Source organism: Pelecanus crispus, chromosome 4 (assembly GCF_030463565.1).
Source record: "Pelecanus crispus isolate bPelCri1 chromosome 4, bPelCri1.pri, whole genome shotgun sequence".
Classification (NCBI taxonomy): Eukaryota; Metazoa; Chordata; class Aves; order Pelecaniformes; family Pelecanidae; genus Pelecanus; species Pelecanus crispus.
Genome location: NC_134646.1, coordinates 29,688,086 through 29,710,272, shown reverse-complemented (window position 1 = coordinate 29,710,272; position 22,187 = coordinate 29,688,086). Strand labels below are relative to the sequence as shown.

The following is a 22,187-nucleotide window of genomic DNA, read 5'->3' as shown; positions in this document are numbered from 1 at the left end:
GCATGGGTGCAATTCTTACTAAAGAGTTTTAGCCAACTACCAGAGAACACGACTTGGGACTTTTGATTTTTCTTATGCTTAGAACATATGCTGATCAATAATCATGTCAGTACATAGTTTGGGGAAAAGAATCCCTTGGCATAATAAACAACAATCCCCAGCCATAGCTTTCTGTGCCACACGTGCGTGTGAGAGAGAGAGCGAGAGATTATTCACCAATTTATAACTTTCTGCCAATCCCCTTCTCCCCACCCTCCCCCCCCCCCCGCCACCAAAGCCAATCTACCAAAAAAGCAGGGAGAGATGGAGAAGAGATGAAACAGCGCCTGTGGTATTTACCTGAGGGATTTTTCATTGATGTGTCTTGGAGCTGGGAATCTTGGATGGCACTGAATTTCGCCACCAAAATTTGCAGCACTGAACGAGGCAGTGGGAGGACTCCCTGGCCCAGGAGGTAGACAGACAGGGACCACACTGTTCCTCTGCCTCTCTTACTCATTGCTTTCTCAGCAGAACACGGTTCCTTAACAGACCAACTGCTTATTCTTTTTGTGTACAGAGAAGAAAACATACAGAACACCTGCTGGACAATACATTAAGTTACGTAACCGCCCACAGCCCTCAAAGGCAAGGTAGGAACATGCAACAGGCCTGCAGAATATCTGCTCAGCACAAACCACAGGCAGAAAATGCTTCCCATCACCCTACTTAAAAAGGAAACAAATCCTGATAATTTGAGAGTCACAAGAACTACAATGTGTGGCAAAAGAGAACAAAAACAATGAAAGGAACAAGGAGTATTTTAGATTTTTACAGTACTGGGGAATGTATGGGGAAAAATGCCCAGAGGTGTTCTTAGGAAAGCAAGAAAATCCCATGTTACAGCGTAAGTTTAAAAAAAAAAAAAAAAAAAAAGTTGGCTGAGCCGTGCCAGCAATGGCTCTTCTTCGTGTTCACAGGATTAAACCACTGAGGTGCTAATGTTTCTTCCCATGTCTTTCAGTACTACAAGAAGCGCTACTGTGCTTTGCCCACTAGCTTGCCTTTGGCCAGGGCCAACCTCCAAAGCTTCAAAATATGATGAAACGCCCATTTCTAGAAGCCAAATTATACATCAACGAAAGAAAACAGCCTTTATTAAGTAACAGGCAAACAGCAGAAACCCTGATTTATGAATTCAATAGAGATACACCACAAACAGCAAAATCAGGCCTTCTCTTCTACTCATGTTCCACTATCCTGGCAGCTTTTTTTTTTTCCCCTAATTATTTTTCCTTGCTGTAGGTCCATGAGTGTGTCGAGAATGTGTGTCTCAAGCATGGCAAATAGCATGAAACTCCATGTAAAAGGATGTCGTGCTCTGGCGTAAAGTTTTGATGTGGAAAACTGGGGTTTGTTTAATTTTGGGGGGGAAGAGTGGTCAGCTTCTTCCCTTTGTGAGTCCCTTATGGCCTGTGCAAATTCGCTTGCACCCTAATCCAGGAAAAATTCTCACCAGGATATACTAAAATGAGTTTCCCTGTACCAGTGCACAGCAGTGAGAAAACCGGACAAGTTGTTCCTAAAAGTTGTATGAAATAGTCATGGAAGAGACAATTTAATCCATCTTCTTCTCCCAAGCCAGATAAATCATAACTGTCACTTTTGACAAATACTTGGATAATCTGCTCTAGAAGACCTCTGCTAGTGGAGATTCTGTATTCTTCCAAGTCTTCTTGTTTTGATCAACTTTTTTCTTTTTGGACAGATAGAGCATTCCAGCTGAGGCCTTGCCAAGGCTGAGAAGAAAGGTAACTTAATGCCTGACAAAGCCACACAAATAGGACTATAGCCTGTGCAAAAATTGCCTTTTTTCTCAAAAGGATTAACATCAACTGTTCAGCTTGATATTCACTGTAACTCCGGGAACTGCTGTTCCTCATTCAGTGTTTGTGCTCACGATTGTTCCTGCCTTTTGAGACATTGCCCTTGGGTTACCAATACGAGAAACCCCAGAAGAACTTCAGAAAAAAAGCTAGTGTGTGAAAACAGAGAAGTTGGTGTCATCAAGGAGGAGGAAATGCATACTGGGGGAATCTTAAAATAAGTAATTGCATTTTTGTGAGGGTCTGGTGATCCACTAGACTGTGAAGTTCTTGGACAAGGACCGTGTCTGCGTTACCTGGGCACGCTGCTGCTATTCCATGCATAATGCAAAGAGTTGTCTCCCGCAGAAGACGATCTGGACAGTATCATAAACTGCTTAGTGTAGGCACTTGCTCAATGTGGCAGTAAAGAGAAGTGGCGAAAAACAGATGCAGTACAGTACCTAATCTTAGTAGTATGTATGGTTTTGTTAAGCTATAGTGGATGGAGACAGAAGCGTGTTTCAGAGAACCCAAAACACTAGAAAAGATTTCTCTTGAGCTACAGTGCCAGAGGTGCGTGGTTTTTGCCATGGGAAGGTCTGAAATCTCCTCTTGTTCCAGTGAAATTCTCAGATGAAATTTGCAAGTTATGAGCGTTCCCATCTATTCTGACTCCAAATACAGTAGCCTGTGCTGGGTCAGGGCCTCAAAATGGGCAGCACAAAACAAGGGAGCAGGAAGCAGAGCACAGTGGAAATAACGTTGGAGGGTGAGCTAGATGCTGTGTGTTAAAGGCAGAAAAGGGCTTTCAGGAGCTTACCTTCAGCTCTTTAGCACAGTTTGAAGAAAGAGAGCATTTGAAGAAGTAACAGCCAACATATTTCAAATTGCTGAATGGTTGGGTGTGTTTAATCTAAGGACCTTGCTGTCACAACCTGTGGCTGATGCAGGTTCTTTTGTAAGTAGCAGGCATTTCTGTGAATTAGGACAACATCTAGGCTCCTGCTCCTTAGGATACAATCTAGGGGGGGTTTTAAGTCTCCTTGTTTTGGCTGTAAGCTGGAGGTTGGCTGAATGCATTACTGAGTGTTTATACCTTTCTCTGAGGCATCTGCCCTTTAGCAGACTGTGATAAAAACACACAGTTGTTTGCTCCAGCGTGGCACTTCCCAGCTGCTGCTGGCCGTTCCCCTGTGTGCTCCCTTCTCTAAAGACTTTGCCACGGTATGTCTGAGAGGTCTGCTGTGAAAACAGGGTCAAGAAAATCTGTTATTAGGAGGAGCTTATACAAATCGACCACCCTCCCCAGGAAGCTGTTTTCTTCATTTGTTTCTTTTTGCAACACCCAGAAAGTTGTAGTTTATGCCACCAGCAGCTAGTGTGGTCACTTAAACAGTTCTTTCTAAAGCAGTGGCATGAACTGTTAAATTATCTAAAAAGAGCAAACCAGTGTTGGGGTTTTTTTTAAAGATTAGATTGAAGGAACAGGAAAAAGCTCTCTCCTGTAGTTGTCTCCTTTTGTTTCTAGTTTTAATATTTAATGAGCATGTGATATTGTTTTAAGCTAGTCCTGATGGTCTTGTGAAGTTAATATTTAAAGCAGATGGCTGCAGTGCTTTAATAAGATGGTTACTATAGAAACACAGCGCTGTGAAAGCAATAGTTTCTGTAATGCATGCTCTCTTCACTAAACATTGTAAAGACTCTCTATCTACATGTAGCAGGCCCAAAGAGGACTAACCAAGAAATGGAAAAGAAAGATAGTATGCCTGTGTGGAGTATTTACTTCAGCTGGGGTCCACTTAAACCTAGCTGGATAGCTAACATTTTTGTGGCTCGCTAAAGAGCTGCTTGAAACAACATGAAACATGAGAAGAGAGATAAGCAAAAGTATTGATGGAGGGAGATGACTGTGGGCAGGAGACAGATCATTTCAGTTATCTTTTTTTGGAAGGTGAGTTGGACTCAAACATTCATACAAACAAATTTAAAAGCACAAAACACCCACTAACAGTTAGCTAATACACCCAAATATTTACTTTGCAATCCTCAGGCTTTTTGTTTACTTCATCATTGCATATCTAAAGTTGCCTATCAACACACTTGTTGCAGCCTAATGCACGCGGAAGGACACATCGTGGACTTTCAGGGATTTGGGCTTTTTATTACTGCTTCTAGTTTTCTTTGTTCTGCCAAAACTCTTTTAACCTGAAAGTACCTAAATTCCTCTGCATGTGCCAAAGAATTTTATAGGCTATGACACAGACTTTAGAAATCCTTTAAAAATGTTAATTATATATATGAATATGAGTTTGCACTAAATCAGGATATGCAGGGGGGTAGATGGCAGCCTTTTTGGAAGGGTTACTGGTTCTCCTGTGCAGAACTGGGCAGGAAAGTGCTGTCTCATCTGCCTGTGTGTCTCCCTCCAGGGAACTAAGAAGTAGTTTTCAGCAGTCACACAGGACGAGTACATGGAGATGTTAGTTGTAGGACAATAGAAACTATGAAGCAAAGAAGGTTTCAAAGCAACAGTAACCCGATTTAAAGATAGCACTTTAGAGAAATACCCATCCTTTCATAAAATCTGGGCATCCTGCTGGAACTCGTATTGTGCAGTATAGCTAGCAACAGTGCTGACCTGGACTAGGTTCAGAGGGAACTGGAGACAACCTGGGCATTTTCTTTGCTTCATCCTTTCTCTTGTCTCTTTCTGTTCTCCTAAACTCAGCAGGTGTTTGTGCTTGCATGTTTTTGCTTCCCTTCGCACTTTAAAACACCTAAGCTGGGCAGGCCCAGTTGCACGGTTTGCCTCTTTTATGAAGCTGAACACATCATCATTTAAATAAAAAGAAAGAGGGGAAAAAAGCTGTGAGAAACACTCAACTAATAGGGTTTTCCTCTACCCCGAGACTTAATTTGTTTCATTGGTTCCTGTTTCTGTATGGTCATATCTGATTCCTCTACGGGCTTTTTCTATGACTTAAAACTTTCAGAGGAGGAAAACCACATATGATCTAAAAGGCCTCCCACCTTTCTGCTTTGTCACTATGGGTCCTCACCACTACCATCCTCTATGCACCAGTCAAAGTACATCTTGCCTACTTTGCACTGTCCTTTAGTTTCTTTCCTTGGAAACATTCAGGTATTATACCTCATCTCACTCGTGAGACTTAGGCTGCCTCATTTCTGGTTGTATTTTTCTCTCTCTCACCCCTGCGAAGTATTACAGTGAGCAGCACTGCCCACAGCTTTGCAAGTCTAGAAGTCAGAGGTATTCCCTGCCCTGCTTTACATATTGTCTGCTTTGGTTTAGGTGTATTTATAGCGCAGCAGTAGAGCTATAGACAAATACTCCGAAACAATATCAAGCCCTTATTCGTGAAGCTCACTATTTTAGATAATTCTTCAGTGCAACATTCACGCTCTGTGGATGAAGAAGCTTGCTCTCAGACTTACTCCACACGTACTTACACGTACACTAAACACACAGGCACAGCACACAAAAACAGACATAGTATCTCTGTCTCTATTTTCATAACAGGAATATTTTTAGGCATGACAGATATTATGAAGGAACTCTGCCCAGCTGCACTCAGGATGGATGGGGCAAGCTATTTTAGGTTATTACATAGCAGTTCTCAAAAAAGAAAGCTTTGTAGCATGCAGGCAAAAACTTAGCAGGGAAATCTGTCCCTGGGACACCAGCAAAAGGAGCCCTAGGGGAATGGGTAACCCTGTGGTCTATATGTAGATTTAGCCCTGGACCTACTCCGTGGCCTCAGGAGGGCTTGCTTGATGTGTGAGTGCCTGTTTCCAGTCCTAGCTTTTGACTGCTGCTCTGTGTAGGGTTGTAGTCCCTGCGTTGAAAAGCTTTTTTCCCCTTTTCCCTTCGTTAACTGTAGACCTGAACACAAGCGCTTTTCCACAGTGATGATTAGTTAATCTTACAAATAATGTCATTGACTGCAGTGAGATCACATGTGGTTTTAACTGCATCTATGTAAGAAACTCACAATGTAGTCCTTTGGGAAGAAACAGATAACAGTGAGAGGAATCAAAAGCACATTATATATCCTTACAGTGTCTAACAGAAGGAGGTCCCTAGCTCAGCTGAGGCCTGAAGACATTGCTGTGGTACATAAATAGCACATAAATATTTTTTCCTGTATAATCTGTTAATTATTTGTAAGTGCAAATACTGGGTAGAGGTACAAAAACTCAGGACCCCACTAAGTGAGACAGTGTGAAGTTGAGAAAATCCTTGCACCCTAGAGCTTAAAATACTGCTTTTATGGTAGAATACAAAAGTCAGAAGAGGCAGAGAGCTCTTTGTAGGAAGATGACAATGGAAAAACCCAGGCTTAGCACAGCTTGCAATAGTAACATTTTGCCACTTGTCTGTGGTACAGTGGCTTATCGTTCACACGAGTAGAAACAGCAAAAAAGTCTGGTGATCACAACCTCTGGGAGTACTGCTGTTGCGATTATCTCATAGCACTATCTGCGTTAGTGCTAAAGGGCTGGAAATCTTTTATGTTGATGCAGTCATAATTAAATGTGATCCCATTGCAGTCACTGGAGCTATTTGTGGAATTAACTAATCTCCACTATGAGTAAGGGGCTCATAAGTCAGCCAGTAGTTACTGTGGGAAACCTCTGTGGGTTAAACTGAAAGCTGTTGAGAAATGTTGATATTTAAATGGCAGACACAGTAGCTCAAGAACATGGGGAATAAAAAACTCTGCTTCTAACATTTCCTGGCATATGACAGTTTTGATAAAGGGATTACTCTAAACAAAATTCTCAGTCTCAAGTATGTTCATAGCTTTAATTAGACCAAGTGTAGATGGAAATTTACAGTCTGCTTAACCTTCTATTTAAATCTCTCTGATATGTTCTTTTTGCACACCTGTTTGAAAGAAAGTGTGAGTGGAAACAATAACCTCGTGGTGCTCTTTCAGACTTTCATTATACAAGATAGGTGGCTGTGTTTGGGTAAGTTGTCTTAGTTACTTAGTATTTAGAGTAATTTTTTTACTAGACAACTGGGATCTGTCTGTGGAGAATACTTGTTAGTGGGTGCAGCAGGCAACTGCAAGTCAGGGGCTACAAGAGGATACTGTAACCTAAGTAGCATGAAGAGTCCACTAGTTAAGTCTCATAAGTTGCCACAATAATATGCAACTAATATATAATCCTGTCCCAGTTCTGACTTTAAGTTATATTTTCTTGAGGAAAAATACACTGTTCACTCTTCTAAAATTACAGATTTGAATGCTATAAGCTAAGGAGGTCACTTCTGAGAGGCAGGACCTACCCTTGTAGGTGAAAGCGTGAATATCAAGTCTTTAAATGCAATTTCACATTAATTTTGCAATACATTCTGTGTTTGCTAAAGCAGGTCTTACATTTGTTTAATCTTGAAAAAAATGTATGTACGGGGGTTGAAGATCCTTACTACAAAATAAAAATTCACCATTGTGTGGTAAAATTAAAGGCCTGGAGTGGCAGCTGACAGATTATGGCATTGCAATGATTATACAGCTGTACCACCACACCTACCAGCCTGACCGAGGAGACCACAACCTGTGAGCTATGTTCTAAATTACAGGCATTGCATATGTGCTGACACTCTTTTTATACATAAATTCTGAAAAGACCTTCTCACAAGAAGAGGTAACCACATAAGAAGACTCTTGATTTATTAAAAAAAAAAAGAGCACACTCCTTAAACACCCCCACTACACCCCCATAAAAATGGTGCTTTTTCAAACTTAATCCTAAACCCACTGAAGTGACTGAAACAAATCTGATTTCAGTGATCTTGGGATCAAATCATTAAGTTTGATTAAGCAAATGCTGCCCAAGTGCAAGGGTATGAAGAACTGCATTGACTTTTCATTCGAAAGCTCCCATTAAAATCCCACCTGAATTATGCCTGTAATGAGGGAGGTAAGCCCACCAACCTTTGGGATCAAAGTTTCTGATGATTTGTATTTTAGCAGCAAGCTTGTCTGGATGCTGAGTATTCTCTTTTCTCTGCCTGCTGACTTCCCTTCTCCCTCCCCATTATTTACTCTGTTCTTTTCCTATCAGTACGTGCCACTGTACTGTACATTGTGCAGTTACATTACCATTTATCTGATGGAGCTGAAAGCCTAGATCTTTCTCTGTAACTTTTGTGAGCCAGACGTTAAAAGCTTCTCCCTCTCCTCCCCCTCCCAGATCCCTTCAGGGAAGAAGCAATATGAACAAGAATACGCACAGATCTCTCAAGAATACAAATTATGTTCTGAACAGAAAGTTGGCTCATGCATGTCAATTACTTGTTATAAAGAATAAAACATTCACCTATAGTTAACCTTTAGAAGGAATGGAAAAAATAAAGTTATTGCTTGCTATATGCTATTTACTAAAGTGGCAACTGGAAGGATGAACTGGGGGGGGGGGGGGGGAAGTTGCTCTAGAGGATTCTGGGAGAGTAATTTTGAGCTGGCGGGGAGCGGGGGGGAGAGAGAGTCTCACAGCAAAAGACAAAATTGATTTGTTGCCAGGGTGTGCAACATGGGAAGAGACATGCTCAGCAGTGGTGCTCAGTTGTCCTTTTTATACTCTGTGCACTGTCTGTAGTCAGGCAAAAAAAAGCCCAGTCCTGAGTCAATTAATGCAAATGCAGAGGAGTTTTGGCCTGCCTGATCCAATGGCCCCGCTTAAGCTCATCGCTTTATGTGTGTTAATAAAACACTTGCGTTTTTGGTCACTAGGAGATGTGTCGTGGATTATTTACTTCAGAGGAAGCTTGTTTCTGGTGTATCTATTAGTACGTGCCTTTTCAAAATGCTTTTGCTTTTTCGTTTAAGAGGATCCCTCCCCTTCTTTAATGCAAGTAGTGTTTGAGGCTTGCATTATTTATTTATTTATTGTGGATTTTTGCCCTCTATTGTGGCTTCTCAAAGCAGTAATATCTTCAGAAGATTGCACTGGCCTGCAGCGGCACAGTTGTAAATCTGGCACTCTCATTAGATAGGATTAGCATACTCCATGGCTTACTAATGTAAACATCTGGAAAAGTAATCATTAGATGGGCAGGGGGAACAGAAATTGCCTGGCCAGTAGTAAAAGCATCAGAGCTGTCGGACGAGGTAGTGAAACATGCTGCCAGCAGAAATCAGATAAACATTTTTTGTGAAGATGCATAAATACGATTAGAGTACCTAGGTTTGAAACTTTTTTTGCCCGATGTTCATGAGAAACCGGACCTCGGTTCTCGCCTTGACTTAAACCCATGCCGCTCCATAGTGCTAGGGAGAACAGATTCACACCCTTCGCACTGAAGTGTTGTGCTGTAGACCTCTTCATATGTGGCAAGGCCCAAAACATCCACTGCAGTTTAGTGGATAAAATAAACCTTTTATGGCACATGACAAGGTACAGATGAATAGTGATTATTTATTTATTTATTTAAAGGATAGAAATTTTATTTGCATGGGATGTCTCTGGTGTCTGTGTACAGGTATAAAGTCTGGCTTAATAACAGAAGCCAAAGGCTTCTCTGTTCACAGTTCAGACCCAAGTGGGAAATTGACGTGTGAGATTATTTAGTAGTCCAGATCCTGATCTGATGATGTGTGCCTCAAAAGGCATGAGGAGTAGTTCAGTCCCACACTTGCTCCAGACACTCACATTCCTGAGAGAGGCTGGTGCCTAACTGTAATATTACCCATGGTGATGGTCAGGTGATGGGGATGTGGCTAGGATTGCTCAGGTCTTGATATTACTCTTGACTTCTGGTCACCTTCTGGAGGTGAAAGCAGAGCACTTGAGCCAGCCATCCAGCTAGACCACTGGGATATCAAGGGATGCAGGAACTGTGTGATAAGTCATTCCAGGTTTGTTTGGGGTGGAAGGTGTTAAATAAGGGCATTTCCTTCTTCGGGAAATGGGTACTTGCAATAGAAAGTTATTTTTAGTCACTCTGTGCTCTAGGAGTTGATACATAGAGCCCTGACCTGTCTGCTGATAACACATTACCTCATTTGCAGCTCCACTGTTGACGTGCACTCCACTATGTCCTTGCTTGAACCTGGCAGGCACCATGCGGTGCAGTTGTCATGGCATTGTTTGAAGGATTAAACTGCAGCAACAAGGTTGCTACCTGTTCAAACCGACACTGAAACCCCAAACAAACTCTCAGCACCAACATATCTTAGCAGTAACGCATGAGGGGACAGGCTTACATCTATGTTATACCAGAAATATCTGGAACGGTACCGTTTCACAGCAGCGTAGGTAACACAGTCTCATTGTGCTGATGCCATTGTTCAGACCTTGAGCCAAAACTCAACCAGTATGGCTCTGCTGAAATCAGTGGAGCTACCCCAATCTACAGAAGTGCAACGTCTGCCCTTGTCTCTTCTGTTTCTTGCAAAATTACCAGATGTTTTTTTGGCCAAAGTGAACAGGACATCTTCGGCAAGTGTTCAGGCTCCTTAGAAAGCTGGTCACGAACAACCAACAACTACCCAACAGACTCCCTTCCTCCTCTCCGCCAGGTTTTCACTGCTGCCAGCACAGCGCCACATCCATCTGGACAGCCAGACGAGTCGCTCCCTTCAGAGGCGGCACGGTTGCCTTTCCATGAATTGGCATGGGGATGGCGTGGCGGCGTGCCGATCGGCTGGAAGCCTTCCGCCGGGAGTACGCGCGTCACCTCTGTGGCACGCTCGACATCCCTTGGCCGGAGGCCCATGGCCTGCAATCCTGAGTCAATGCTCAAACCAGGTTTGTCACCCAGCTGACAGTGTAGTGACCTTACTCCATGACACAGATTCAGTTCCATGGGTGACAGGAAAGGTATCGTATAAGCCATTTGATCGTTTTGAATGGGATGTTCATAGCAGCTATTACAAACTAGCTAGATGGGTAAATTCATCCTCTTTTTTGCCTCTGTAGTCACTAGAGACCTTTCTCTCATCATGTCCATCACCGTTGCCATTTGGTCACACCACGCTAGCTGTAGGAGTAGGTGAGAGTAACAGTCTTCATTCACAGGAAGGCAAACCTCACAATTTTGTTAGTGGCATGACTTTAAAAGGAAGAAAACAGAAAGTCTTATTTCTTTATCTTGTCCTTTCTTGGCTATATAAACTTTGTTTCACCTCTTGCTTGCTCTGTTCACTTTCTACAAGCTGAAAAGTATCACTGCTTTATTTCAAAACCTGCTTTAGTAAGCTTTTTCTTCCACTGTATCCAGAACCTCTTTTTTCATATCTAGTCTTCCCCATTTCACATTCTCACTCATCTATTCTTGCCCTCCTGTAAGATCCTTCCTTTTATCTCACTGTTTTTTTTCCCATGCCCAAAGAAGGCCAGACATCTGATTTCTCTAATCTGACCAAGGTCTGCATCCGTATCTGAACACACAGAGCACTCTCCTTACTGAATTCTTTGCACCTTGCTTGCTCCCAAAGCACCTACACATCTTCTGCTTGTGTGACTACCCTGCTTCCCTTCACATCCTTCAAACTACTCTTTTCAGTTCCTGCCACCAAACTTCGTAACTACCTTCAACTGTTTGTGAAACAGTTCCCTTCCTAAATTAAAAATTAGGAAGGGACTTCCTCTAATACACTCCCAGCTTCCAGTCCCTTTTGGTTCTGAGGCTCTCCAGCCATTCACATGTTTGTCGCTTTAACGTGTGTGAAATTGTTCTCTGGGAAAACTTGTTGACTGGCACAAAATTCCTATCCTGCAGTTGCATGACTTAACATGCATTACAACAATCCAGAATTTTTCTAAACTGCACCACCTCTCTGCCCTGCCCCTTTCTGAAGCACTGCTCTGGGTGCACTGTCAAACACTTCTGATTTGCTTTCCCCAAAACATCAGTTACCAAGCTTCTCTCTATAGAAGACAAGAAAGCTATCAATCCAAAGTATCCTCTAGCCAGTCCCAAATTGCAGTGAGTCTATTGCTTGAAAAAGGCTTGCTTGGTTTTCCTTCTTACCTTCTCACCTCTCTCTGTGAACCCAAACAGTGAGTGTCTTCCATGAACCTGTTCCAGCTGCCTCCAGAGGAGCTCCTCAAATAATCCCCACTGACCTTGCAGGGTCCAGAAGTCAACTACTGTCCAGGCTTGTATAAAAATTACCCTTCTTTGTTGTCTCCTCTCCACTTGCAGTTCTTAAAGATAGTGTTCCCTGGTGTCCTCTGACTCATGGTTAAGGTGGTATGTCTGACAGCATTCTGCTCTTTGGTTTGAATGGGTTTCCCTTACCCATTAATACCAGTGACCATTCTGCTCACTACCAGAAGCTACCGCCGTCATACATCCCTCTTGTAACTAGAAAAATATATATTAGTTTCCCAGCAAAATGAATAATACGTGATGATACCATGCATATGCGCCTGTCCATCCCCCACAAAGAGAGTCTGAGTCAACTGGCTAGTTTCAGCCATGTGTGATAGATTTAGTGCTCCAATTGTTGTGAAGATCGGAAGCTGGGTAAAGGAGAAAAACCCTCTAAACATCCCAAGTGAGGGAACAACAAATGCATAACTTCACATGTTATTAAACGCCAGAGAACCCTTATGAAAGAGAGCCCTTATACATGTTCCAGCCACAGGAAAAGCTTCTGCTGAAACTCAGTCACCCAAGAAAAGCAAACCCATGGGACTCTCAGGCTTCCTGAGGCTTGCTGCTCCCAAGAACTACCCGCCTGAAAAGCATGACATGGGTCCCAAATCAGGAAGTTCCCACTCTGGTCAGAATCATTTAGCATTTGCCCTTCAGCTCAGGAGTAACAAATCCTAGTTCACAGCATTGTGTTCTTAAACCTCAAAATACAAGTAACAGTACTGAACCCCCATGTCTGATTACATATCCTGGAAAGACATTATTTCTTAGGTTAGTGTTCAGGTCTAAAAAGCTCTGTAAGTAATTCAGGATAACAACAGGTATGTACAAATTCTGGAGGAATCATCAGCCTGTTGGGGTTATTGATCTACTCCCTCTCACATCATAGCACTTCTCCAATGATGAGTTTTTTATATAACCTGCTCACTGCAGAATAACATGCTCCAATGGCATGGAGGTAGAGCTTTACCAGATCCTAATAAAGGTCTTTATTCAGTAGAAACTGTGAGACAAACTGGGAGGTTTTGAGGAAGTCTCAGGCTACATAGTATTCATACAGAAATAACTACCATAAAAGGCAAGAAAAAATTATTTTAGATAATGCTGAAGTGATTTAGGATAACCTATGCAAGGCTAGAGGGAGGAAGGAAAGCACATGGCTGAAAACACTTGGGAATATTCTGGCTTGCACACAGCGTCACGCTCACTAATACAGTTACTCACATTTCTATATATAGCTCTGTGTATCCCAAAGATCATCAAGGTGTTCTGCATAGTTTATATAAATAAAAACCCAATATGTAAAGAACACTCCTTTCACTCCCTGCCCTCTCCTTACTCTGAACAAAAATGTACTTAACTGTTTCAGAGGAAAACAGATTTTTGTGCCTGTAAATCAAGCTACTTTGTCTTTCTGTGTTGAGGCTTTGGTGCTAACATAAGGGGAAGGTGGTTTTACATAGGGAAATATGAGCCCTACTTCCTGCAGCATTTGGCTTTTCCTTGTAACTGAGTTCATTTACCTGCTTAGCAAGGGAGGTCAGGTATCACGGCTCAACGGTGGAATTGCTACTCCACTTTTTTTTTTGCATAACACTGACCTCAGCTTCGTAAGGCTGATTCTGGCGACCATCCACATATCGACAGGATCTTGCAGAGGGCAGTGGCAGTTCCACAAACTACATACGGGACTGCTGATCGAATGCCAGAGGCAGGCATTTCGGAGAGTTGGCTACCAAAACACCAGCAGTACGCAGCGGAGCTCAGGTGCCTTGCAGGAGAGTTGTGTTCGCAAGCATCTGATCCGTGCGTGCTGTGGTCACCAAAACTGCACACTTTCACACTTCTGGTGAAACAGGCCCCAAGGACCGTCTCTCCAGAGGCATTTAGATGTCTAGAGAGTCAGATAGGTACTTCTGTAATTCCCATGAAGTTTCTAATTACATTAACTACAAAAATGATTTTGTAAATCCCCAGGAGGTGCCCATCTGCATGTCTGTATGCTTAAACACCATTGCACGTTTTGGCCCATCTTTTGCTCGCTTCTTCAGTCTCGTCCTCGAGTTTTCTTAAGGTTTCCTGAGCAGTTGCTGGGAAGAGCAACGTCCACCAGCCACCCGGAGGGTGAGCCCTGTGCCACACCGTCGTCCCTTCCCCGCCTCGGCAGGAATAAACACGGCTTCCCCTGCGTGTCCCTGTGCATTGCAGGCACTCAACCAGCGGCCGGGCTGCGTGTGAAGCGGAGAGCTGCTTCCTCAGCATGTTCCTATCGGGCAGCTGGCTCAGGCCCAGCAAGGAGGCTGTCTCCAAAGCACGTGGATGCGCATGCAGCTTTTTCCAGCACAGCAAAGCTGTGTCCTCTCCCAAGCCTAGAGATCAAGGTCCTCACAAGGAGCCAACTCCTTTCTCCCTTGGGGATTTGTCCACTCCGCCTACAGGAAAAAACTCTTACACGCTTGAAAGTTTCACAGCAATTATTCCCAAGTTTAGACAACAATGAACACACATGCAACGGAGTAACAGTGAAAGCAGTTCCTCAACGTTTCATGTACGCAGAGCTCGTGTTAGTCACGTACAACAGCTAGATAAAAATCCAGCCTGTTGCTTCATGATCTCCGATCAATGTGGAAATCGCTCTGTCGCCCGCTTTGCAGCAGTCACCTCACCATTGCGTCCCGCTCCTGCATTTGCTGGTTTTCCCCATTACACAACCCGGTTAGCTATTTTTCCTGAATTAAAGCTACTCCCATTCCTTGCATGTTTCCGTGATTACACCATGATTATCTATGATGTAGTTAAGAGCTCTGCCCATTTGGCATCATGTGTGCTTTTTGGAGTAACGCAGCGCTCTGCGCTCCTACTTGGTGCCTTCTGGTTTCCAAGCAAGGCCGTGGGAGGACAGACGCTCAGCTGAGCAGCAGAACCCGAAGGGTTTCCTCACCGAGACCTAACCTTCTTGGCTTCACAGAAAATCTGTTTGTTCTCACATCGAATACCCAAAGTACTTTTGCGACAACAGAAACCAAACTCTTATGCTTAAGCATATTTCCTCCTTTTTCACTATAACTAAAAGCTGCCTGGAACAACCCACCTTTCCCCGTACGCCCCCTCTTGCACGACTTCCTCCTGGTTTGTACCTTCCCAGCAAGGCAGGCAGCCATCAGGGTGTGGGGGAAGAAAGGGACAATCACCCTGGATATTTTATTCAGACAAAACTGTTCCTGAAGTGCTCTTTCCTTAGTGTGTTCGTTATTGTTGTCCATAAAATAATGAAAGGAAAAACATGCCTATGTTAACTTGTCGAGGGAAGGAAGCAGGGCAAGAGGCTTGTTTTTAATTAGTCATTTTGTGAACATTTGTGCAAGGACGGAGTCTGCTGCCAAACAGCATCTCAATTAGCGTGTCCCTGTGGGCAGACCTTGCTTGAGCTGATCTGTGGCTTACAAAGGTGGCAGAGGGAGAAGACGCAGAAAGGATTTGTTCGCTTTTTTTAATATCCTCCCCACCCGGCTCCTTTTTGTGTTGCTAGGAGAGGAGACTGGTACAGTGGGTGGTGTCTAACTGGGACCAGTGACCCGGTTCAATAAACCTGGCTTGGCTTCTGTGGGATTGGAGTGGGGCGGTGCAGAAGAGCGGGCTGGGACCCCACCAGGCACGGAGCAAGGAGCTGTTTCTAGTGCTGTGTTAAGGAAGAGAGGTGAAACATGAAGCAGTAAGACAAGGAAGGATCTGAGAAAGTACAAGGTCACTGAGCAAAGACATGCAAACCCAGCCAGCAGTTTTTGTCACTGACCAGTACTGCTTTGCAAAGACCACTGTATTTATCAAGTTCTCTGAACTTGGAGGGGATACTGGGCAGGGGGAGGAAGGAACATTTTTTGCTTCAGAAAAAGTTCATGAAGAGTATTTTTTCCTGGTGAAAACAAGGTGTGCATCCAGGCTTTAGAAAACATGGGATATTTTACCACATGGGATATTTTACAGGTTTTGGTGGTTTTGTCACACAGCAAAACAGTGTTTTGCATCGCTGAAACTCCCTGAGGAGTGCAGTAGCATTTTTCACCATGTTAATTGTCAGATAATGCAGCTGGTAGCTTCTGCTCAGGAGAGGAGGGTGGCAGTGAAGAGATTAAAATGATGATTCAATCAGGAGACTCTCAGAAATCTGCCTAGTGACAACTCTTTTTTTTTTTTTTTTTTTAAAGACTCAGGCTCTGTGGCATAGTTACAAAGGAGGAGTCTTAATTAAAATTAGCAGGCAGATGAAGCATTTGAATGGGCATCTTTCAATTCTTTTCCCTTTCAGCTCACAGTAAACCCTCTTCTGTCTTTTCTCACAACAGCTTAAGTTTGCTTCATCAGTTTCGCTTGTCCATTTTCTTTCCATCATAAAAAAAATTCCCTTAAATTATACTCTCTGTAGAATGCAATGTAAATAACTTGCATTTCTACGATTCCTTTCAGCCAGGAGCAATTTAAGAGGCAGCTCTGCTTCTTATCAGCCTGCAAGTTAGTCTGTATATCACTCACTGTCCCCATTACACCTTGTGAAACAGGCACAGAAATTAACTTCGGGTCTGCATCACGATTAGCTTTTGTTGGGCGTCCATAACAGAAGTTACATGTGGTTTATTTGCAAGTTTATCAGATCAGAACAGAAATGTTGTTCAGCTCTGGCTCCAGCTGCTTCTGTTTCTGACACCTGTTGACAGTTAGGGATAAAATTTCCTGCACTAGGAAAGGCAAGCAAAAAACTGTGCAGATCGTAAAGCTAAAATAAGCCCTTGAGCATTCATATATATATAAAAATAAATATGCAAGATTCTACTGTTAGTGGCAAAAATCACATCATACTACATGAATTCAGGTATAGATGTTACAAATGAGGGTAATCAACAATTTAATTTGCACCCTCTGTGTCACTGCCCATTAATCATGCAGGAGAGCAGGCAAACCTCTATTGCCTTCTTTCACCAGAGAAATGAAATGGGTTTGGGTTTTCTTATTTACTGTGTCACTTCCTTAAACCAAATGGTCCTGGCAGAGCAGATAGCAAAGAAAGCACATACTCTTGAATAAGTGACAACATTTAAAGGACAGACTGATTAAATTAATTTTCTGATTATCATCATCATTTTACGGTTAAACATAGCACAAAGCCAGGTAACTTGGTTTTTAAGTTTGTTACATTCTTGGATTTTGGAACAGCTTTCAGCTCAGCAACTTGCTATGTGTGTACTTTGCCAGGCAGGGCAAGCCAGCTTGCTTCATTTCTTGCTAGGGTTTGGAATTAAAATGTAGATTCAAAGCAGATGGGGATGTTTCTGCAGCAGCTGAATAGAAATACACAGAAATTGAGAAAACTCCCTCCTCCCCCCGCCCCAAAGTCAGCTATCATCTCATTCTGACAAAGGCCTATTCTTCTCTGGACCACATAAAATTATCTATCTGGTGAAGATCTGAATTCATGTACTATCGGGGCTTTTTGTGAAGTGCTGGCGAGCCCTTGGGCCAGCAGCAGCCGCGTTGCTCGCAATGCCACTATTACAGAGGAGCAGGGCGACCTCTGTTCAGGAACTCCTTGAACGCTTGTTTTACATACAAAGAGAGGGGAAAACAAAACAACAAGAACCAAAATCAGTGAAACAGAAAATGACTTCCTAGATGGCCGGTACCTCATCAGCATTCACTCTAACCTGTTCTGTACTGGAGCAGCACAACAAAGCCCTCCTCCTGGATTAGAGGTTAGTAAGTACAGACAGCTGGTCTCCCCCCCGGATCTCTTCCCCCACACTGACCTTGCACAGGGAATCCCTCCCTCCTTTATCCTTAGATAAACTCCCATCGTCCCTGAAACTGGAATAACTGTGCCACCTCACAGTCCCATTGCTTCTGCATCTGTCATGCATCATTGTGAACCACCTTTGTTTTCAGCGGGGAGTTTCAAGTCATTACCTGCCTAAAACAGGATTTATTCAATGTGTTAGTGGCTCCGAGGGTTTTCTTAACCCAGGCACAGGAAGATTTCCTGTATTTGCTTTTTTTCTTTTCTTCTCAATTAAACAAACATTTCATCAGATGATGATTAAAAAAACCCCTCATCCCAGCCTTTCTTTCTCTGAAAAACCCCGGAGTTTCAAATCTGAATGCTGATCTTTGCCATCCCACCCTTGGTGGGTGCATTTTCATTCTACAACCTTTGGATGCCCCCCACACTCTCTCCATCTCTTTTTCTTAGTCTTTTCAGTGTAATTGATCTCAGCTGTGATACTGTGCATTTTCTCCTTCCCCTGGGCAAAACATCCCCCCAAGCAGTGTCTGTCTGTTCTTTCCCTCCCTCCTTAAATACTAACTTACCTTGTAGAAAAACACAACTGCCTCCCCCTGTGATACTGTCCTTATCTCCTCTATGCACAGCAAGAACAAGAATTTCTACTTTTTGAGAAAACACCCATAAGCTCAAGGAAAGAAAAGGTCAACTGTAACAAGGATTATGCATTTCTGTAACTCCTTTTTCTTCTAATCTAGAAAGATTCCTATTTTATGTCTGAACTACAGAACTAGAGTTTACCCTTGCAAAAACAATAATCTTGCTATGCTACTTGTATCGCCTACTACAAGGTGAAGATACTGCTCCTCATTATGACAGAGGTTTGTTTTTCTGGATTGCTAAAATGCCATTTAAAGCTAAGAAATAATCCCTTTCCCTCACCCCTAAAGGTAACCAAGAAAAAAAAAGAAAATCTTAGCTCTGTTTTAAAATTGTGAAGAATAAAAGAAAAAGGAATGTAGAACTTTCTGTAGGACAAAGAGTATAAGCATGCGATTTGCCTAGATTTTCTTCCTTCCTCAACAGCTCTCAAATACAACTAATGTTGAAATGAAAACAATAAAAACAACCAACTGTGAGGACTGTGGAACTGAGGAAAGAAAGAGATTTCTGCCCATCCATTACTGGTTCAGTTTCCCTCTGTAAAGCATTTTGCAATTCTGCTTGTAAGACAGATGCTGACCATGGACCAGAATCATATGGGATATGAACAGATGTACCTTTCTGGGTATGGGGTGTCTTTTAGGAGTATCCCTCTTACCTGAGACCTTGCAGTGTCATTTTGACTTCCCTGGGCTTTGACTCAAATGCTCAGATGCTAAATTGTCGTGGGCAGAAATGCAGCAACACAGATGAGTGGGATTTTGGAATATGCATTCAGGACCAACATCGTACAGGGCAGGAAACTAATGCAAATACTTTGTGCATTTCAAAATCACCAAAGATTTTAAGTGAAGAAACATAGTTCCTCCTTTGTCATCTGCAGTGACTTGACTTTAACTAAGCTTTCTGTCATGACTGAAAGATAACAAGTGAGAGAACTGTGTAAATCTTCCCAACAGATGATCTATTTGACAGCATAAGTTTGTCAAATGTGCTTTCTAACTATAACACTGAAAGAGAAAGCTGATGATCTTTGCTCTTTGGAGGTGTCAGGTACTTAATATTATCTGTCTTCTTTTCTTCATTTAGATATTATAAATCTTTTTTTTTTTTCCTTTGAGAAGATGAGAAATAGAGAAACTAGACTTCAAAATTAAAGTGATGGGGGTGTTTTGGTTTGGGTTTGGGTTTTTTTTTTTTTTAAAAAAAGGCTCACAGAAGAGTTTCTCTTCGAGCAAAAAATACAAAGAATGCAAATAAACATTGTCAAGCAATGAAGGATTCAGTATTACAAAAGAAGAGCACTGTGGGAGTTACTGGGGCATGACCAATATAAAAAATACCACCACTAACTACTTTTCCTGTTATTGAAAGTAGCACCTCTATGTTACTAGAGTCTCTAATGTTTCTCTGTAAAATCTGGTCTCTGGTCTAGTCAGTGCCAGTTTTCCTGTCCATTGCAACGGATGCAAACTTTTATGGTCCTCTTTTCCATGTACAGTACATGCAAATGAAAGTGTAAATAAAGTAACAAATTGCTTTGCACTTATTTAAGTAGTTGTACCTAAAACTAAGTCTAAATGACGGTAAGGCCACAAATGAGTACAAACGTTAACAACAGATGTTACGGCTGCTCCTTTTTTCAGTCTGCTTATTGAAAACCCACTAAACCTCAAGTCAACAAAGTTCATGTAAAACTTAAAAGTACAGCTATTTCTTTTACAACGTCTATGAATAGTTCATCCCTGAACTTCTGGTCAGAAAAAACCACCCTATATCTTGTACTATGTGCTCTACACTTTGCCATGCCATGCTGTACACGGTGCGTGGCCTGTGGCCACTGTTCTGCAGACACGCGGGCTGCGATTTGAAGAGGCAGATACACAGCCTCCCACTTCTCATGTTAGGTTCTAAGTCCCCTGAGTATTCAAATGAAGAACCGTGCATAGATGCAGACACAATGCCTACCAGGTGCCCAAAGGGGACGCAAAGGTGGCAATAGCATTTTGCAAGCTGCATTCCCCCGGGATGGAAAAGGTGCTGGGGTTTCCCAGCCCTGTCAGTCTGGGATGCGGTGGGACTCTGGCCACCCTGAATCCTTCGAGGAGAGTTACTGTTCAGCGTAACCAGCGCACTAGTTACCATCTTCATGTCTTTGTGTGTGAAATGCGAATCTGCTCTTAAAACATAATGTTGGCAGTACTTGCCTTAATTAATCTGGTTCTGTATATTATAATCTGTACCTTTAACAGAAAGAGGTTACATTACGTAAAGTGCTTACAAAATATATTTCCTAAATTTTGCACATTGTTACATATTTGTTAGGTTAATGGTTGGACTGGATGATCATAAAGGTCTTTTCCAACCTAAACGATTCTGTGATTCTGTGATATTGGTTAGTGTAATCCCCTGTGAATCTGTATCTGCGGTGGTGACCTGTATGAGCGAAATGACCGGCGATGGCTGATGCCCTGTTTCAGCTGGAATGTAAAATGAAGGCTAAGCGGTGTCACGTGCAAGCCCCGGTATCATTTGGTAACACGCTGCTCTCTGTGGGGAGTGGAAGGGTTCTCCAGGGACAGTTAGCCTCAAAGAAGTGGTTTCATAAATCCCACAGTTGGTATCTCAGGTCAAATGAGCATGTCTCCTGGTACCAGGCTAGATCGGAGGAGAGGATTTCAGGCAGGTCAGCAGGATCAGGGAAACATACAGAGTTGCTCTGCACTGGGAGATACAGAGGGTCATGTGGGCAAGTTCCTGTAAAGACTGATTTGAATTCAAGTTTTTTCAGTTACTTAGAAACGAGTGCCATAGTTGCAAAGCAAGAGCTTAAACTTTCAATTAACAAGGAAGGCTTTTCTCATCAGCCCCGATGTGGAGGAATTAGCTTGATTCTGCCTTTTTGGGCCCTTGGATCACTGTTATAATTCTAAGCAACAAAGAAACAGAGGCCACAGAAGATAAAATGCTGCAATCGTTCCAGACAGAATTTCATTACAGTCCTCCTCTGGCTCCTTTGCACACAACAGGTATTCTGTATGTATCCTTTTGCTGTTTTTTAAACAAAAGCTTTTTATAACCAGTAAAAACAGCGATAACTTTTAGTTCCACAGTCAGTGCAAACTATGCAGTAAGTTCCTAGCTGACCTGAGCAAGGGGGAAGCCTTCTGTAATGAATACCCCATGAAGGTCACTGCCTGCCAATCCCTGGGGACAGGCTAACCCCAGCGGGTGCCGCAGGAGCACCTCAACAAGGGGAGACCTGAAGACCGGGTCAGTTGGCAATCCTTGGTAATTTCATCTCGAAAAACTACTGTCAGTGTTTGTACTCAAAGTCTTTAGCTCTAGTCTGTAGTTGCTGTGCTGCCTTCCTCCAGCTTCAACTTCCTGCAGCTCCGTGGAGCACATTCCCCCGTCCCCATCCACTTCCTTTTGCTAACCTGGTCATGGAAAAATCTCTCGAAGCGTCTCTCTCTCTTCCTTGCCGCTATCTGAAGTACACCAATCTTTCCTCCAACACAAATACACTCCGAGACAACAAACAGAGGGAGAGTTATTACTGCTGATGGCCTATTTTAATCCTTTGTAGCAATTTCCTTTGTAATCCTAATCGAGCTTTTCAGTATTCGGTAGATGCAGGCTCTTTCTTGTAAAAGGGACTGCAAATTCTTGAGCTTGGTATTTCCCTCCTAACTATCTAAAGCAATAGCAGTGCTTACTAGCATCTAGTTATTTGCATGATAGCCTGTTTGATCAAATCAGGATTTGA

General features: G+C 42.8%; 1 protein-coding gene across 1 annotated transcript in view; it reads left to right on the top strand.

Annotated features, from left to right (window-relative positions):
- TET2 (tet methylcytosine dioxygenase 2) overlaps window positions 1-22,187 on the top strand; it is a 72,171-nt gene that overhangs the window by 15,298 nt on the left and 34,686 nt on the right. The gene's annotated exons all lie outside the window — the stretch shown is intronic.